The sequence below is a fragment of the Macaca fascicularis genome, chromosome 1 (genome assembly GCF_037993035.2).
Source record: "Macaca fascicularis isolate 582-1 chromosome 1, T2T-MFA8v1.1".
NCBI classification, from domain to species: domain Eukaryota; kingdom Metazoa; phylum Chordata; class Mammalia; order Primates; family Cercopithecidae; genus Macaca; species Macaca fascicularis.
In genome coordinates this window covers 126426511-126446915 of record NC_088375.1, presented here as the reverse complement: position 1 = coordinate 126446915, position 20405 = coordinate 126426511, and the positions used below count along the sequence as shown (strand labels likewise).

The following is a 20405-nucleotide window of genomic DNA, read 5'->3' as shown; positions in this document are numbered from 1 at the left end:
AGACACTTAGGCATCCCCCGGGACAGTCCTAGGGCTCAGCTGTGTTGTTTCCATGTCTCAGTGATCACTTTTCTTTGTTGCCCATATTTTGTCTGGTTTTCTAGTTGCTCCAGACAGAGTTAACTACAGTCCTTAGTACTTTGTTTTTCCTGAAAGTGGAAGTCTTTCAACTAAAGAAGAGTAGATATTAAATGTATCATTTTCAGAATTTGATGAGAAAGTAAAATTGCTTCCTCACTGTCCTCACCGGATTCACAGGGGGAAATGATTCAGAGGCTTTCGCCTTTACCTCCCAGAGCATGTTTGTGCAAGTGTTGGGCTAGTCTTATCTGGTCAAGCTCTGTTACTAACAGAATGTCTAGTTATTTTGCAGGTACAGAGTTAAGAAATGGCAAGTTATGCAGCCAGAGCACACACAGAAGAAAACTTCGACCTCAAATAACACCTAGAACCAAAGTCCCTACCACAGAACTCAAGATTGGGACATGGCTGGAGCTCCAGCACCTAAACACTTTGAAAAGTGAGCAGTTCGTTTCCTAGGAATGTTCACTGATAAGACCCTTCCCCTTGCCTTACCATAAATAGTCTTACTTAAAGTCCTTCCAATAATCAAAACCTGCCCTGCCGGTGCTTCTGCATACCAACCTACCCTCCTCAACTGACAAAACTTGCCCCAAATCCCAGATTAGAGAGACAGATTTGAGTTATCCTCCTACCTTCTTATAGGTGGACCTCACAACAAATCCTTTCTTTCCTCAAAAACTGGTGCCATATCATTGGCTTCTATGTGCATCAGACAGCAAGGCCGTTGCTCAATAACATTCTGACGACTAAATTTCCTCAGTTCTAAGATGTCAATTGCAAGACACATTTTTCATCTACAAGTCATTTTAGAGGGTTTGGTGAGAAACCCAGCACACTGAATGTACACCAAATTGTAAGGTGCATCTTTATTTCAGAAATATTAGCTTATTAACAACTACTCATCTGAAAATTGAGGAAATGTGATTTCCTTTTAACTGTGAATTTTTGTTACTTATAACAAAACTTCTCCTGTTGCAAATAAACCTGTAGAAGGGATAGCGTTGCTGATATGGGAAACAGACATGATACAACTCTAAGATCCCAAACCTTCTAAATGGTGATCAGATCAGTATGAGTACTTCAGTCATGTTGTGGATAAGAGAAACTTCTGTGGACCTTTCTAAGGTCCCTATCTGATTCTCTATCAGTCATGTTGTGGATAAAAGAAACTTATGTGGACCTTACTAAGATCCCTATCTATTCTCTATCTATTTATACAGCATTCTTTGAGTGAAAAAATTGTTTCCAGGCAAAGAGAAAATAACCTTCTTTCCTGATCCTCTAGAACTCTCTTGGTTACTTTGGTGACAGTGTCTGGAGTACATGAAAGAGGGGAATTCATGATACAGAGAGGATTTCACTCCCATCTGTTAGACTGGTGGTTCTCCAGTACATCAGAATTACCTGGAGGGGATGTTACCACACACATTTTGGATCCCACTCCAGAGTTCCAGATATGGTTAAGGCAGAGATGGGACCCCAGTATTTGCATTACTAACAAGTTTCCAGGTGATGCTAAGGCAGCCAGTCCTGGAACCTCACTTTGAGAATCACTGCTGTGGAGGCTTATTGGCCACAGGCTTCATGGTTTGCAAGAGGATAGAACTCCCTGTCTTGGGAACATCCCTCTTTTAGATTTGGTGTTAAGCATAGGTTGACCTTTGTATGGATAAGGCATTTGTAAGTCAGATGTTTCCATCCTTAAGGACCCATGATTATCTATCCTGCAGTTTTTTTTTTTTTTTTGAGACGGAGTCTCACGTTGTTGCCCAGGCTGGAGTGCAGTGGCGCGATCTCGGCTCACTGCAAGCTCCGCCTCCCGGGTTCCCGCCATTCTCCTGCCTCAGCCTCCTGAGTAGCTGGGACTACAGGCGCCCGCCACCGCGCCCGGCTAATTTTTTGTATTTTTAGTAGAGACGGGGTTTCACTGTGGTCTCGATCTCCTGACCTTGTGATCCGCCCGCCTCGGCCTCCCAAAGTGCTGGGATTACAGGCGTGAGCCACCGCGCCCGGCTTGTCCTGCAGTTTTAACACAGTTTACCTATTTGCTTGTTTTGTTGTTGCTGTTGTTGTTTTTAAAGAATGAGTTTAAGATGATCATCTTCCATTACTAAATTTCAGAGGAAAAAAGTATAGGCTGCTTTTACCCAAGAGAAGAGAGGATGCTTAGCCAATTATTTCTTCTAATCGTTTTTCTTTTTATTATCTTGTCATTCAATAATCAATAGCCAGTGAAGAAAAATGAAAATTGCTGACTCCTGGAAGTTAAGAGTATTTTTATTATTACATACTGTTCATGACAGTTTTTAATACAAATCTCATACAGTAACAAAGAATCCCACTGGCTCTGTATAACCCCTAAATTGTAGGAAGAAATAGACAACTGCAGGAGATTCGAAACCCACACATTTCCCTTACCTCCTCTCTGCAGGGCTTTGCCTTCCAGTTTCTACTTGGCCTTCCAGTGTCAGACAGCTTCTTGCACCTGACCCATCCAGCTGAGGATACAGATGTCCAAAAAATAAATATAGAATTCAAGACAAATTTACCAATATGTTATATTTGCTGTGGTTGCTTTATAGATTTTTTTAAATTGTTGGTCCAATAAAAGGTCTGAAATTTAAGTCTTCTCCTGGTTTTGAAGCATTTTTTGGTAAGTAGTTTTCGTACCTTGATGTATATCAGAATCACCTGGGTGGTGGATCTGGAAATGTGTATTCTTAAAGTTGGTGTTTTTATTAATAGACTTTATTTTTTAGAATAGTTTTAGACCTACAGAAAAATTAAGGCAATAATACAGAAGATTATCCACACACACACACAGAGTTTCCCCCATTAACACTTACATTAGTATGGTACATTTTTTGCAATTAAGGAACGGATATTAATATATTATTATTAACAAAAGGCAATAGTTTATTTCAGTTTCCTTAGATTTTACCTAATGTCTTTTTTCTGTTCTAGAATCCAATTCAGGATCCCATATTGTATGTTTAGTTATTATGTCTCCTTATGCTCCTCTTGGTTATGACCATTTCTCAGATTTCGCTTGTTTTTGGTGATCTTGACAGTTTTAAGGAGTACTGTGAAATTCAAGTGTTTTGTAGGATTGCCCTACATTGGAATTTGTCTGATGTTTTAGTCTTGGGTTATAAGTTTGGGGAAAGAGGATCACAGAGGTAAAGATCCACTGTCATCATAGTTTATAAAGGGTACATGTTATCACATGACTTATGGATGTGGTTGACCTTGAGCATTTGGCTTCTGTAGTACTAGACAGATTTCTACGTCGTAACGTTACTCTTTCATTTCCCCTTTCCATAACGTATTCATTGGAAGGAAGTCACTATATGCAGCCCACACCTAAGGAATGGGGAGTTATGCTTCCCCTCCTTTAGGATGGAGTCTACATAATTTATTTGGAGTTTTCCCGCATAGGAGATTTATCTCCTCTCCATCATTTATTAATTTATTCAATAATTTCTTTATATCGGTATGGACTCATAGATATTTATTTTATACTTTGGGTGATACTCTCAAGTGACTTTATTTATGCTGTTTCTCAAAATATGCTAGCTTTGGCCAGTAGGAGCTCTTTTAGTTAGCTCATGTATACTTTTGACATACCCCATCTGTGTGTGTGTGTGTGTGTGTGTGTGTGTGTGTGTGTGTGTGTGTGTGTGTGTTATTTACTTACCTTCTGGCACTACAGAATGCTCTAGAGTCATTTCGCATAGTCACTGCCCCAGTCCTAGAATCAACCATTTCTCCAAATAGCCCTGGTGCCTTTTATTGAAGAATAGTATAAGAAACCAAGATTTCAGTGCTCGGTGTGCTCCTTACTACTGGATGTCATTTCTTTTACACCCTGTTAGCTCACAGAGCAAAGAAATATATGTGTCTATGAGAAGTTGTGTGTGTAAATATACAGGAGTATGGCTGCATGGAAACACATGTATCTACATTAAGTTAAACATGAGTTCTTACTGATGTCACCAACTCTAGTCCATTATCACGTGGATCATTCTCTCACTTATCTATCATCTTCCACTCAAACAGTAAGAAACCTGGCTCCCACCATCTGCAAATTCTTTTACAAAAAATTATTTGTCAAATTCCAGCAGACATGTATAGCAGTCTCAGAATTGTTAATACTTACTTCCATGACAAACAACTTTTTAAAATAAAATACACTACTTAATGTGCCTTTAGCCTTACACACTCCATCCATTTCCAAAGTTACCTAGGTCAGCGCCTTTTCCCCGCTTCGGGGAATTAAATATTATTATTATTATATATATAATTATAATAAGAATGTTATTAGTATTATTTGTTTTTTGAGATGGAGTCTCACTCTGTCTCCCTGGCTGGAGTGCAGTGGCACAATCTTGGCTCACTGCAAACTTCGCCACCTGGTTTCAAGCAATTCTCCTTCCTCAACCTCCTGAGTAGCTGGGATTGCAGGTGGCTGCCACCACGCCCAGCTAATTTTTGTATTTTTAGTAGACACAGGTTTCATCACATTGGCCAGGCTGGTCTTGAAGTCCTGACCTCAGGTGATCCACCTGCCTAGGCTTCTCAAAGTGCTGGAAGTGAGGGCATTTTACACATTTATAATACAATTAGATTCTCTTGTCATAGTCTGCATTTTTTCCTGGGATCTCTGACCTCCTAAATTACTTTTTAAATTTGCATACATTAAAAGTTTTTTACGTTGTAAAGTCATATGGGTTTTGACAAATGCATAATATCATGTGTACATTGTCACAGTATCATACAAGATAGTTTTACTGCCTTAAAACATCCCTATATTTCATGTGTTCATGCTTTCTCCCACCCCAAGTCCCTGACAAACCACTGATCTTTTTATTGTCTATATAGATTTGTCCTTTCCAGAATGTCATACAGTTGGAATGAGAAAGTAGTCTTTTTAGACTGGCATCTTTCACTTACCTATATGCATTTAAGGTTCCTCCATGTCCTTTTGTAGTTTGATAGCTAATTTATTTTTATTGCTAAATGATATTCCATTGTATGGATCTACCACAGTTTGGTTATCCATCCATCTATTAAAGGACATCTTATTATTTCTTATTATTTCTAGGTTTTTACAACTATAAGTAAAGCTGCTATAAACATCTGCATGCAGGTTTGTGAACATAAACCTTTCAACTCAATTGAGTATGATAAGATTATGTTTAGCTTTGTAAGAAACTGCCTGTCTTCCAAAGTGGCTTTGGAAGTACCATTTTGCCTTCCCACTAGCAATGAACCAGAGTTTCCGTTGCTCTGCATGCTCACCAGCATTTAGTGTTATTGGGTTTGTTTTTAAAAAGATATTAGTCACTCTAATGTATGTGTAGTGATATACCATTGTTTTAATTTGCAGTTCCCTAATGATGCATGATGTTAGAGCATCTTTTTATGTACTTCTTTGCATATATTCACTTTGGTAGTGTCTGAAAATGTGTATTTTTTAACAATCTTTCTGAATGATTCTAATGAAGACCAAAATTAAAGGGCCATTATTCCAGACTCATCATTTGCCACTCATCTCAACTTAGCCACTTGTCTCCAATTATAGCATCTTAGATACCAACAGGGACACTTTCCCCTTTACCTCACTTCACAGCCAAACATTTTGGTCTTTAAATTTTCACCACTTACTTAGAATGAGCAATCTATTTGAATAGGAGGGTGATCTATTCTCAAAGGCCTAAGAGGGAGGTAAACATGAGGATGCCTATGTCTGAGGATGGGCTAAAGTTTATACTTGCAGCTTATGGACTCACTAATTTTTACAATTTGATGAATTCTTACTCACCAAAGTTTGATTCTATGGGCCACGGTCATCTGGTCCACCTGTCCAGGGTCTCCCCAGGTGAGGATATAGGGTGCCATAATTTTTGACTCACAATTCAGAATACATGATTTTTCTATGAAATTATAGGTATTTAATAAATGAGAATGCTTAAGTCCATTTGTAAACAGCATAGCACACAATTTAGAATAAGGCTTAAAACTCCAGTAGAAAACAAGTGGTTTCACTATAAACATCAATCGTTGGACATTGACCACTGATTCCAGTGCTGTTTCTCTTTTTTCTTCTAAGAAGAAACTTTCTACTTTCTTTCATGCTTCAGATGTTTGAAATCTCAGGGCCTGTGCAACCCACAACTTCCTGGAGACATCACTTCCTACACTGTTCTCAGGAGCTTCAGAGCATTTTATTGTTTTAATAAAGAAAGGGTCCTTTACCTTCTTAACTCTCCTGATCACACAACCGGGTGCTCTTATAGGTACCCAGGTCCTTCTGGAGGGGATTAGTAGTTCTGTTCGCCTCATATTTCCTGTTTACTCTCTTTGAAAGTTCAGAACAATCTTCATCATCATCACCTGGTTATACTATGGATACCTAAACATCTGCAGGTATCATTAACGGCCTTTTTCCTGCCCCCTAAAAAGACAGGGAGGGTTTGTATCCTTGCCAAGCAAGTTCCTGCTCTCTCAGTTACCATCTCCCATGTTTGGCAGCTCTGGGGAGCTGTGATAATTTTCACATTAATTTCCTAAAATCACCTAGTAATTAGCCTTCCTCTAAAACCACCTCTGGGTTGCTGTTTTTATTCCAGATTTTGACCAGTAATTCCTTAAAATCTGTTTCTAACCTCTCCCAACTTTTAAATAGGCTTACAATAGAAACATTCTCTGTGATTATAATGTAGTTTCTTCACAAGGTCTTAAAGAATCCAGCAAAGGAAAGCAAGGCTATACCTACTGCCTTTCCCTAAGGAAGATAACCCATCTTCTTTCTTTTTTGTCATAGGCCTTGGTTTATGTGCAAATCCATTTGAATGGGAACTATATTTATCTATATGCTCCATATTATGTATTCAGTTTGGGCTCACTGTGAGAAACGTATATATACCTGTCAATTTATGACAATCGGTTATTCTTGGCTGCAATGCTGATTTAAGTGATGACCTTCCTCAAGTCTCATAGATGCTCATCTTGTAAAAATACTAGCCTCCTTAAATAGAAACACTGTGGGGATTAACTAATAGGTTGTTCTGAAAGTGTCAAGGTCTATAAACATTATTAATGTGTTAAATTATAAATATACATGTTGAAATAAGCAAGTCCTTGATTTTAAACTCCAAAAGAATGCTAGTTTGAATAGTTTAATGTTGTTACCCCAGTGTAACACTAGATTTTTTTAAAATCTAAGACTACATTTTGCCCAAGACTATGGCCAATACACACCAAATTGGGTTTTTGTTATTTTGTTTTAATTACCTTTAATATTCCCATTGAAGAATTTTCCAGAATCCAATACTAGGCAATCTTAAAGATCATCATACTTTTACCCAGAGTGGGGTTATAATTTTATAACCACTTAAAAATCTCGTCATTCAACCTCCCATTAAACTCTAGAATAGCATTCTACTTCATATGAACACCCTTTCAAGTGTGTAGTGAAAGCTAATTGTTAGAAACGTCTTTCTGTAAACTGAGATGAATTCCATCGAATTCCTAATCTCTGGTCTGTGTTCTAGAGCTAAATCTTATCACTCTTCTCCATGACAGCCTTTTAACTATTTGATGACAGTCATCAGAGCCACACGAGTGTTTTTTTTCTCACAGCCCCCACCTCCTTTTTTCATCCTTAATTTGACATGGTTTCCTGAACTCAGTCTTCATCCTGTTTGCCCTCTCAAGACAGGCTCCAATTTCTCATGGTACCTTTCAAGCGTGGTGCGGAGGATTGATGACAAAACTCTAGAAGTAGCCTCCGAGTGGGAACTAATGCTGGGGCCCACCTCCCTTCCTGTCCCCCTCCCACCTGCACAGGCACCCAGCTGCAGGCAATGATAAGATGCTCTGCTTCTGGGCCCCGCTTCATTTCCTGCCTGCCAGCCAAGGGCTTCAGCTGCAGACAATCAGAACTGTTCAGATCCTGGGGCCCCACTGTACATCCTGCCCCCTAAATCCCTGGGTGCCAAAGGTAGGTGCCAGTCAGCACCCACCCCCTCACCCCCAGCAACTGGAGGCCCATGTCAGCTTCTGCGCAAAAATGTCCTTATGCCCAAGGGCTCCTTGTTCACCAGTAGTTCACTATCCTGACTGCACATTAGAAATCCCTGCACACGGGCCGGGCGCGGTGGCTCAAGCCTGTAATCCCAGCACTTTGGGAGGCCGAGACGGGCGGATCACGAGGTCAGAAGATCGAGACCATTCTGGTTAACACGGTGAAACCTCGTCTCTACTAAAAAAAATACAAAAAACTAGCCGGGCGAGGTGGCGGGCGCCTGTAGTCCCAGCTACTCGGGAGGCTGAGGCAGGAGAATGGCGTAAACCCGGGAGGCGGAGCTTGCAGTGAGCTGAGATCCGGCCACTGCACTCCAGCCTGGGTGACAGAGCGAGACTCCGTCTCAAAAAAAAAAAAAAAAAAAAAGAAATCCCTGCACACCTTTTAAAAATATCAATACTGCTATACTACCCACAGATTCTGATAGAATTGGGCTGCTGTAGGACTCAGGCATGATACTTTCGAAAAGCTCCCAGGGTGTTCTAATGGACAGTCAGGGTTAAAATCCAGTGAGGAAACCAGGATTCTTCCCGAGGCTATGAAAATGTTTTATCTCCCTGCCCAACTTATCACCAAGTCAGTGGTGATTCCTCAGTCATCCAGGTCATTACCGTAGGCACTTAATATCAAACATTGAATGAATAAGTAGCCTCATGTTCCTTTGAGACCCACACCCTCTGAGAATGATAACCTCTCTGCTCCTTCAACCTTGTCATTTGACAATCTCTTGTCAATTCTCTTATATTCATCATGAACTTTCGCTTGCCCTCTTTCTCTTCCATCTTTTCATCATCTGCCTGGGGACCAGCACCCACACAGACTGTGTTTCCACATCCTGGCCTCCACTTCCTTGATCTCAACTCCAGTGACCTTCATCGCCACCCCACCACAGACACCTACACCCAAGACCACACTCATACTTTGTCATCATTCAGAACATCTTCCTCTCTGAAATACTAAATCCCACTGTTTCATTCTAACCATTCTCTGTCAAGTTCTCACTCTTCTTTTTACTCCTATCTCAAATCAGTCTTTTTTACCCCCTGGCCAAGCTTTAAGAAAGAGTGCTTTTCACTCTCCAATACCCATTTTGCTATCTGCCACCCACACCTCAACTCACTTCACTCTGTCTTCTCACCTCAACTTGTCACCAAAACTCCTTCTAGGGATATTTCTAAGTCTCCATTTACTGGAATGCTTTACAGCGTTTAGTGCTCAATATAGTCACTAGTCACTCTTTCTTTCTTGAAACCATGTCTTCACTCAGTTCCTGGAGCCACACTCTCCTTGCTCACCTATCATCACCAGTCTTACTGATCATTACCTTTCAGTGTCCTCTGTAGGCTTCTCTTCTTCCACCAGACTCCTAAATGTTGCTGGTCCCTAAGGCTCCAGTGTGGTCCCTTAATGACATTTAAATTTTTAAAAACCATGCCCATAGCTTCAAATACTGCTTTTAACAGACAACTCCCCCAAATAAATATAGCCCAGACGTCTTTCCTGATGTATGAATTGAATTTCAGTTCCCTACCTATCTCCAAAAGAATATCCCACAGTTCTTCTCAAATCCAGTATATTCAAAACTGAACTCATCATCTTCTCTGATAGGAATTCTAATTCAAAAGGGACTGCAAAGTCTATCTGGTTCAATTTTTATCCTACAGCTTCAAGAAGTCTCTAAGAACACAAGCATTGCTACATAAGAGCTATTGTGGTTCATTTAACTCAATATATTCCTGATGAGACTTTTTGAATTAATCTTCCTCCTGAATTCCCTATCTCAGCATATGACACCAACTTTACCCACTTGCCAAAGCAAAGATTTTGAGAGTCCTACTAATTTCATCTTTCTTTTAAGTCTACATCCAATCACCAAGTCCTATTACTTCTACCTCCTAAAAATCTCCTATTGTTCAAAAATATTTATTGAGCATACACTATCTTCCAGGCACTGTTCTAGACTCTGGACAGAGTGGTAAATAAGAAAGTCAAACCTTGCCCTCAGGATCTTCATATTCAATATCAATCAGGGTTTGATCAAAAAAGCAGAACCACTCAGAGTGATAAGAGGTTTGGCATATGGATTTGACCTTATACAATTGTAGGAGCTAGTTAACAGGTTTATGTACAGCTGTTGCTTCTTCATTTGGTGCTGGCCTGAAGTCATCAGGGTAGGCAGTCAGGAAGGAAAGATGCACAGGAAGTGGGGGGGAGCAAGGACAAGCTGGAACCCAAGAGGACAAACTGGAATGAGTGTCAGTCTCTCATCGCCTCCAAGCTTTCAATTTCAATGATGTGGGTGACCTGCCAAAGATGCTGGCACCCTTTGTCAGGAATCTAAACCCACGGCTGGCCCAGGAGTTGGACACACTGAAAGAGGAGAGCTGGCAGCGGTTGCAGTAGCTGCAAGCCCAGCTGCTGCCTCATGCCAAGAAGGTGAGCCAGCAGATCCTGGACTACGCATGTGAGCGGCAGTAGCTCCTGACCCTAGGCTGACTTCCTGTGACAATGTGGCTGCTGCCTCACTTCCCCCTTCCCAGTCCTAACCATAGCCATCCAGGGAAAGGAATTCTGGGATATCTGTTTTCAGTTAGCTAAGCTGACCCAGTGCAAAGCCACTCCTTGCATCGTCTCTCCCCTGAACCATGTGGCTCTACCTGCTGGTAATTGGTCCCACTCTAATCAGTCTTTCCCAGTGTCTTCAGGAGTTGGTTCTAACATGCAACTCTGATCATGGTGCCGCCCATGATCAAATTCTCCATCATCTGTCCATCAACAACAGCATGAAATCTAAACTTCTTTGCTCAATGCATTAAAATTAGGTATATCTGTAAGAGACAGAAAACTCAAAATAACAGTTGTTTAAACAAAACAGAAATGTTTCTCTCTTCGGTAGAAATCTAGGTAATGATTTATGGCTATAAACTTTTTCATGGCTTCAGGAACCAAGGATCTTTCTATCTTGTTTTGTATAGCCAACACTATTTGCTTTCCAGAACTTAGATGGAAATGGGGACAAAGACAAAGATGAAAGAGAAAGAGAAAGAGAGAGATGCTGTCTTTAAGGGCAGACTCCCTGGAGCTGCTATGTGACACTTTCCTTTATAGAATTTAGTCAGCTGGTCATGCCTACATTCAAGGGAGCTTGGGAAATGTAGTGTTTAATCCAGGCAGCTTTGTGCCCAGCTAACATGTCTATCACCAATTGAAGAGGGGAGAAAATAAATAATGGGAACAATTAACAGTCTCTCCCACACATGACATGTAAGATTCCTCATCTCCTCTTCCTGCCAACACCTCTAACCTCATTTCCTGCCCATCTACCTTTCATGTTTTAATAGCAAAACTAGAATACTTGATGTTTCACCCTCCATAAACTAGTATAGTTTCCTGACTTTGCACATGCTGTTTCCTTGTCAAGAATCCCCTCCTTCACTCATGTGCTGGGCAAACACACCTACTTACCCTCCAAGAGCTCATTGGCTATTTGCCTCAGGTGTTCCATCCCCCTACACACCTCCTGTCCTTGAACAAATACCTATTAAAATCATTACATCATCCTGTGACAATTGTTTGTCGCCATGTCTCTCTCTCTTCTGTCTGAGCTTCTAGAGTGTAAGGACTGTCTTTTTAGCCCTGAATCTTAACATGTGGCCCAGTGTCCACTGCATAATACACAGGAAATGTTTGCAGAATGAAGATATACAGAGTATAATGGGATTGTACTTTAATCAGTCCATATGTTGTATTTCTATGAACGTAGTCTGAGGCCAGCCACAGGCTACTATGGCTGTGGAATTGCTACATATCCTTTTCTGTTTACTGAGACAGGATCAAAACAGAGGCTTCCTGACAGACAAAAGAGCTTGGAGAAGTAATTGTTTATTTATCTCTTAAACACAGTATTGAGGGCAAGCACAGATGGCTCCCTAACTCTCCCTGTGCCTTCAGGGAAGAAGACAAAATGTCACAAGTCTAGAGCCAAAATACCATAGGATGCTTTACAAAGGTTAAAAAAATGGTCCCAGGTAATAACCTAAAAATCAAATGACAAACATCTTTCACAGGTAAGACACAGAATTCTTCTTAAGGGTGTGATAATGGTGGGAAAATCACCCTATGTCCCCCGGTAAATAATTTCTAACCTCTCTATAGCATCTCCTCTGAAATAGGAGGGCCTTTGAGATACAACTCTGTCCCCACCCTCACCCCACCATATTTACTGTTCTTTTGAAAGGATATAAAATCTCTTCCTTTAGCCTACAAATACTCAGAGGATTAGGGAAAACCTTTCCTGGCAATTATTAGTATTAGAGCTGTCATTATGTTTTGCTGAAAAGGAAATATGAAAAATATATTTAATAAAAGATATTTTAAGAGAAAACAAAATAATGGTTTAGAAAACTGAACTGTCCTATCTAATGTGACATTCAGGGACTCAAAAGTAAAGTGTTCAAACAATCCTAAGCCTTAATTATGTTCTCTTATAGACCATTTAAGAGAACAGCCACAGGGGAACATCTTCTGAATTATTTTAGGTAACTATTGACAACCCTTTGCAAAGCCGCAGAGGCTGCTGGTGTTGGTGTAAACCAGAGTGCCCTTTTAACCAGTAAATTCCACTTGTAGGAAATTACCCACAGAAATCATCACTGTACACAAAGCTGCTTATAATAAGATATTCACCTCATCATTATTCATGATAGTGGCAAAACTGGAAATAAATATCTCATAATAGAGAATCAGCAACATATACCATGCAGCTATGAAATGATGCCATAAAATATTTATTGTTATAAAAACATGTTCATGATGTTAAGGAAAAACATGAAGGTTATAAAAGAGATGATTTAGCATTATCCAATTTTTATTTTTAAATGAATTATTACCATGGAATACAAAATGCTTTCCTGGACAAGTGCTGGCCCTGACTCAGGAGGCTGGTGGATTTGCAGGCCACTCACCATACACCTATTTGCATTTCGTCTTGAGAATTACAGAGTCTCTAGCCACAGTGTTTATGTGCCCTAAATTAAGAAAGAGAGAAAGGACTTTTAGAAAATCCCAAATACTTGTGAGATTCAAAGTTTTTGTAAATTGTCTGAAGGATTGGGGTGAGAGGGCTGACCAAAAGGGTAGTGAGAATTCTGAAAGGAATTCCCCCTGTGGGAAGGAGGAATCAGGAGTAGTAGATGGGTGTTGGCGTCAGAGTTAAGGATCAAAGGGAGCCTGGTTCTAGGTCAGGATGGGGGCCTCTCTCAGAACTCTCCCCAGCTCAGCTGTCCTGGAGACAGATTTGTATCAGAAGAGCTTTGGCCCTCAGGGGCCAGGGCTTATTTCTGCTAAGCTCAGAAAGTCAGTCAGAGAAGTACTACCCCAGCAATGGTGGTTGATGGAGCAAGTAATAGGGCCAGCAGGAGGTGGGTTCCAGCTGTCCAGATCCCTGAGGGGATGCCAGGGCCTCCGCAAAGCTGGCAGTGACACCAGCTTGTCCCAGTGGTCAGGACAAGGGCCACTTCGCCACTGTCACCAGACTCACTGGAGCACAAACAACCTTGCTTTCGAGAAAGAGCCACTCTCACCCTGTGAGAGTGATATTTGAATCTCGGAATTAATAGGCAATCCCAACATTATTGTTCTGCAGCTTCAGAGCCAGCTATTCCCAGCTAGTGATAACCTCTCTGGGGAACTGGCTCCGTGACCAGTAGTGGCCTCAAGAAGGTGTCTGAGTTCCAACACTGCCTACAGATATAAAGATCAGGACAACTGTTAGGAATAAATGAATGGCCTCTGTAATTCTCAGAAACACCAGTGGAAGAAAGAGGCTGGGAAAAGCTGACCTTCCTGCTAATTTGGCTAAAGAGGCCTGGAAGTCATAAGTGTCAATGTAAGCATGGCCAAGTCTGAGGAAACCTGCCAATCTACACTAGTTATACTTGCATGGGGGATGGTGCAGGCGGAGGGGGAGAAACAGCGGGCAGCCTGTCCAGAATGATGATGAATCTTTGTCCAATACACACTTGCCCCACAGACTACATACTATATCTAGAACAAGAATTATCTGATGTTTGGCTTGCACTGTTCTTGTACAGAAAAAAGTATGGATGCTCTCAGAAATGAGAACCAGTGAAACTGAAATTAAAGGGACATTACAAACTGCTTTGAAATTTTTACTTATAAGAGTTGCAAAAGAAACCAAAAGGCAAATTTAGCCTGGTATTCTGGAGGGCTTAATTGTGACAAGCCACCATAATTCTGAAATCATCTTATGATAGTCCCCTGAGCCCCTCCCCTTGTAAGCATTGTGTGGACTGGGATTCCATGCCCAAGTCCAAATGCTTCCATCTACTTGGGGTATGGGAAGGCGGAATCTCCTGAAGGAGGGGTAGGGATAAGGAAGAGGTGGTTATGGCAGCAATTGCATGCCTGAATTGGGGACGGATGTGTAAGAGGTGGCCTGCCAATGGAGTACATCCTCAGCCCATCTAAAGTACTTGCCCAATATTGCAGGTGAGAGGCTAGGGATTTCTGGGGTTTTTTTTTTTCTTATCCTTGTCCTGAGTGCAGATCCTGCCAAAAGACAAAACCTGCTTCCTCTCCTAAAGCTGTCACAACTGGAACACCTTTTTTAAATCTTGAAAACTTTCTATTTTGAAGCATGGGAAAAGAAACTGAGGAAGAAGATCAAAGCAAGGAGTAACATTATGTTCTTCCTAAGTGTAATACAATCTGGCTCAGGGAAAAGGCATAAAATAGAGAGATAGGAAACTTCACCCTGAAAATAACACCATAGAAAGAGTACTCTGCTTAACATTAACAGCTGATTAGAGCTGACGATTAAGTGTATCACCTCTGGGGTTGACTATGTGCTTTATTGTTCAAACCAGGATAACTTAGGCATGAAATGGAGTTCTACTAATTAATATTTATGCCTGAATAATAGGCATAAAGCCAGGACTGTCCCAGACCAACCTAAAGGCATAGTCACCTAATCATCTCTAAATCCTATAGTTCATATGCTTCTTCTATCGGTTATGGTAGAAAAACAAGGCAAAATTTAGATGTAACATGAACCACGGCATTCTGAATAGATGCACCAAAATAGATCTGTGGGAAAAAAAGCCAGAAGTCCAGGATATTCCAGACTAAATGCTAGGAGGCCAGTTGTTTTCAGTGACTGTTTAAAGACATGGGTATTATCAAATGCATGTAGGACCAACCAAGATAAAGAAAAGATGGCATTCTTCTGTCTTGTATGGGTCCAATTTAAAAGTATGGCCCCAGGGATCTTAGGGCCACTGTTATATTTTAGAAATCAACGGTAACATGATTAATGGCATAAATTGTATGAAAGTGCTAGTTTGTCTATATGACCTAATTTTATTTGGCAAGACCGTGGAGGATCATGAACATAAAATTGCTCTCCATTTGGGAGATACAGACTTCCTGTTACACCTTGACAAACACCAACCCTATTAGATCCTTAGTTCAAAAATGCGTAGGACAGGCAGAATTGTAGCAGGGGCAAAAATATCTCTGCCATTGTTGTCAGCCCTGTTCCATCAATGGCAGAGGATCCAAAACCTTCAAGTTCAGGAGTCTGAATTGAAGTATTCAGGTGAGAACCATGGCACTATTGCAGAAAGGAAGACAAAAGGGACAACCCGAGGACAGAAAATCCTACAGGAACCCTGTCGCCCCAGCCCTCCTGGAAGCTCTGTGGGGAATATTTCTGAACATTCATTCACGTCCTTGGCAAACTCCTAAATCTGAGTTCACAAGCAGGCATCTGCTGACACATCTTCAAGCTCTTTATTGTACACCCTAACATAGCTCCAAAGGTTAGGAGTCATGCTCTGCCTTTACCAACTTCTATCCAAGATTGAAACTCAATACATTCATCAGAATTAAACTTCCTGCTGCCAAAGTACAAGTACACACAGCTGAGAGTCAACAATGTGTTTATGGAGTTCATCTCTGGGTATGGACTGATAACAGGCCCTTAGGGTACAAACATATTATCAGCTTCGATGTAATATTTCTGGGAGATAGCAGAACATACCACAGGCAAAAGGTGTAAAAGCTGCTTTCACAAACACAAAGGGAAAATAGAGTCCTAAAACTGCTTTAGGACTCATCCAAGAGCATATTACACCAGTCAGTGAAGCAATTCTGTCTACTTCATCTTAGACAAGATGAACAGATGCCTTATCGAAGACAATGGCGCATGAGGGGCTTTGGCCCAACAAAGCATGGTCAGGAGTACACCACCATCAGTGGGAGAAAGCTCCACAGCAGGGGGAAATACCTGCCCAGGACTTGCTGGTCGCTGCAGCCTTTGCAGCACACAGCGCCTGTGAAGTTAGCTCCAGAGCAGCAGAAGAAAATGGCATATGGGATGAGATAGCTGAAGCTGCTGGGTTCCCAAGCACCTAGGAGAAATCCCAAGGGCTCTGCAAACACATGTAAGCTTCTTTCAAACAAGCTGGAGATTCAGAAAGTGCTAGAAGGGTAGAATATTCTGCTGATGAGATTAGAAAAAACAGGTTCCACAAATAAGACACTGTTTTCTTTGTTTTTCCTCCAACTTGTGTGATTTTATGAATGATGTTTTTAGTTACAATTATATTCAACAAAAGAATTATTTTTTATTATAGTACTTGTTCTTTTATCTCCTATTGCCAAAACAAAGGCAGAATACCAAACAGTATGTGCACTGTTATTAAAACGATCTAAAAATATGCAAGCAGAAGGACAAAGAACACAACGTAAAAGATATTATTTTTTTAAAACTTAGAGACATCAGATATTTAAAACCAGTATTTATTGTCTTTATACATTTCTAGTCATGATAATTCTTAGTCACTGATATTTCAGAATGTTTTATTCCGAAATATTTTTTCTTATATTTTAAAAAATTATTTTTGGTAGAGACAGGGTCTCACTATGTTGCCCAGGTTGGTCTCAAACTCCTGGACTCAAGCAAACCTCCTGCCTCAGTCTCCCAAAATACTGGGATTACAGGCATGAGCCACTGTGGTTGGCTAATTCAGAAATACTTTATCAAAAGAGTTTAGAAAGAAATAAGGTTATTTTTCTACCCAAAACAATGTCAGATTTGGCAAGTAATAATATGCTAATATCTCAGTGAGTCTCGCCTATTCTCCAAATGTTGCTAGTTTCAAATGCGTTAGGAAACAGGTTGTATATCTGAGTGGCAAAGTAACATTTCTTAGAGGAAGAGAAACTTTTCTCTTTGAATGTCATCTGTTCAATATTGGCAGTTACAAAAGTATTATCCAGAAGTGGTTTGAAAAATGTGGCTCAGGGTCAGTCAGTTATTAAATGAAAAGGAAAAGCTACCACTCTGGTCTCCTATCTCCTAGCCCAGCGTCCTTACAAACCCTTCCACTGCCTTGAAGCACAGCTAAAGCCTATGCTCTATGTATAATCTAAGAACAGAAAGATGCTTATTGCAAAAGATGTATACATTCTTCATTGGACCATACCCAAACAATATTTAACAGTCAAATATTACAGAGGAAGTTCTGGTACCTTTCACAATAAGAGATGTATAGAAATGAAACACATTCATTCACTCTTAGTAGACCAACTCAAATGAGAATTAATGGACAATTATGGATATCGGCCTACTGGGATATATGGGAAATCCTCCAGAGATGATGCAGTGGCAGGAAGATGTTCACAGAAAACACAGCTGTTTTCAATATTAGAAACCCAGTGCACTGACCTCATGAGAAACAACTTGCACCACTTTTTTTTTTTTTTTTCTTTAACAAATAGCAAGGCCCAAAGGTTGGGTCAACACATGGGATTCCAAGGAACTGTTTTACATCAGTGTAGGGTCTGGGCCTGATGACAAGAAGTCATTAAATGGATGTTGCACTTGGAAGTCTAGGATGTAAGCCAGCATGAGTCCCAATTCCCTTGCCAAATAGTACTACATACTCCTTCCCTGATAGTATAGGTTGCTCTATATCCTTTTGAATATGGGATTCAAGAGATTCCAAAAATTCAAGAACTTAGGACAAAATGTATTACCTGATCAATGAACTATATTTCATTGTATTCAACTCCTGTTACAAACATTTGACTTTAAGGAAATGAGAGAATATTCCTTAGGAAGAGAATACAAGACTGGAGTGAAATCAAAGCTATTTTCAGAACAGTGAGTGGCAAGGCACCCCTCCTCTCATCAGGTAGATACGCAGTCATCCAAGGAAGCAGGCTGAGAGGATGGGAAAACCAAAATATTTTTACATTTATGTATAAATTAATCCCAAACCAGGTCTCCATCTAACTCCTCCTTCCCTTCCCATCCTTGCATCATATACCTACCGACAGAAAAAGAAACAGTGGAAGGGAGTTAAAATTAATCTTCACTGAACTCATACCAAGTACCAGAAATCCTAATAAGTGCTCATTCATGCATTCATTTACTAAAAATAAATTATGCTATGCATATTCCAAATGTGAGGCTCTGTGTTAGATGCTAGGGATACAACCCCGAATAACTTATAATCACTGGCCTCTTCCCAAGACCCTTGGGAAGGCTAATAGTCAAATACACAATTACAATACAGTTAAGGCTTGCTTTCTTGGAGGTATACACAAAATATGGTGGGGGCTTAGTGGAGGTAGTGGCTGAAGTTGCCCATGAGCAGTCAGGGAAGACTTCTCAAAGGAGGTAGAAATTGAACTGATATTTAAAGAGTGACTATAAGTTTTACAGGAGTTCACAGTATTTATCAATATTTCTAAATTTAATCCTTATAATTCTGTGAAATACATGTTTATTGTCCCCATTCTTCAAGTGAGAGAACTGAGACTCAGAGATATTATCTAAGTTCACCCAAGAAGGTAGCAGAGCTGGGATTTGAAGCCATATTCATATGACTTCAAAGTCCACGTTACTTCTACCAGGGAAACTACCTCTCCTTGTTCAAAAATATGTTTTCAGGCCAAGCTTGGTGGCACATACCTGTAATCCCAGCTCCTTGGGAAGCTGAGGCAGGAGGATAACTTGAACCCAGGAAGTGGAGATTGCAGTGTGAGCCAAGATCACGCCACTGCACTCCAGCCTGGGTGACAGAGCAAAACTCTGTCTTTAAAAAAAAAAAAAAAAAAAAAGAAAACAGAAAATATATATATATGTTTTCAATCATATACCCTTGTTTTTTGCTTTTGTTTTTGTTTTTCCTCTACAACTGCTATTAATGTTCATTTTAATCTAATTTTACTTTATACAGAATAGAGGAGTAGATGATCATGAGAAAACGTATTGTATGGTTTATCCACACTATATATCCTAAAGATGACCCAGGACTCTCTATCAACCAAAGTAAGAAGGTCTTGAATGAAATATCCTATCTCACATAACAAAAAATATCTGATGGTGTCAAGGAAAATTTTATTTGCTCCATTTCTCTACGTGGATACCCCATGTCTAGAAGCTGACTTCATATAACTATTGCCTAAAATCAACAAAAATGTAGGACATAAACTATAGCCAATTTCCCCACTTCCCAAAAAAGCAACTATTTAAATTTCCTCTTATATCATGAGGTCAATAACATAAGATATTTAATATAACAAGTTAAAAAAAAGAGGTAGTGGTGATATGCCTTCAGTTATCTCAATAATTGCTCACATAACTTCTACTTTGAGGTTTATGTTGCCTTCATATTATTTTCAAGTAATTTTTTCTAACCCCACATGTCTAAGATTTTTGTCAGCTGATCAGGATCTTCTCTTTGTCACATGGATCAAGAACTACTCTAGTGACCTCTTAATTTGGCAAATGAAACTAACCAAACATGCCAGAGACAGGTATGGTCCTAAATTATCACACAACTCTTAGAATAATGAATATCAGGTCTTGATCACATGGGTGTTACTAAAATGCCTACCCAAGGATTACTTTAAAATGTTTTATATTGATATGCATTTTCTTTGCACTTAATGTGAAAATTCAATATGTAGAAAGTAAAGACAGCCCTTTTCTACTCCTTTATCCAGGACAGCTAGCTACACGTTAAAGCGGGCAGCTAGAGGCAGGCATAGAGCGAGAAAGAAGAAACAGGTGGACTAATACTGGAATTTCCCCCATCTTCCTCCTCCTCCTCCTTCTCCTGCTCCTTTTTCTCCTCTTTTTTCTTCCTCTTCCTCCTTCTCCTCTTCCTCTTCCTCCTTCTCCTCTTCCTCTTCCTCC

The 20405-nt window shown here is 40.2% G+C and overlaps 1 long non-coding RNA gene across 2 annotated transcripts in view; it reads left to right on the top strand.

Moving 5' to 3' along the window:
* LOC135968680 (uncharacterized) overlaps positions 1-2680 on the top strand; it is a 30785-nt gene extending 28105 nt beyond the window's left edge. Inside the window, exons 4-5 of one of the 2 annotated variants that reach the window (XR_010583620.1) lie at positions 374-520; positions 2516-2680. This is a non-coding gene — a long non-coding RNA (uncharacterized lncRNA). Of the gene's footprint in view, positions 1-362; positions 521-2515 lie in introns of both variants that reach the window. The other variant, XR_010583621.1, reaches the window with a different exon arrangement.
* The last annotated feature ends 17725 nt before the right edge of the window (positions 2681-20405 follow it).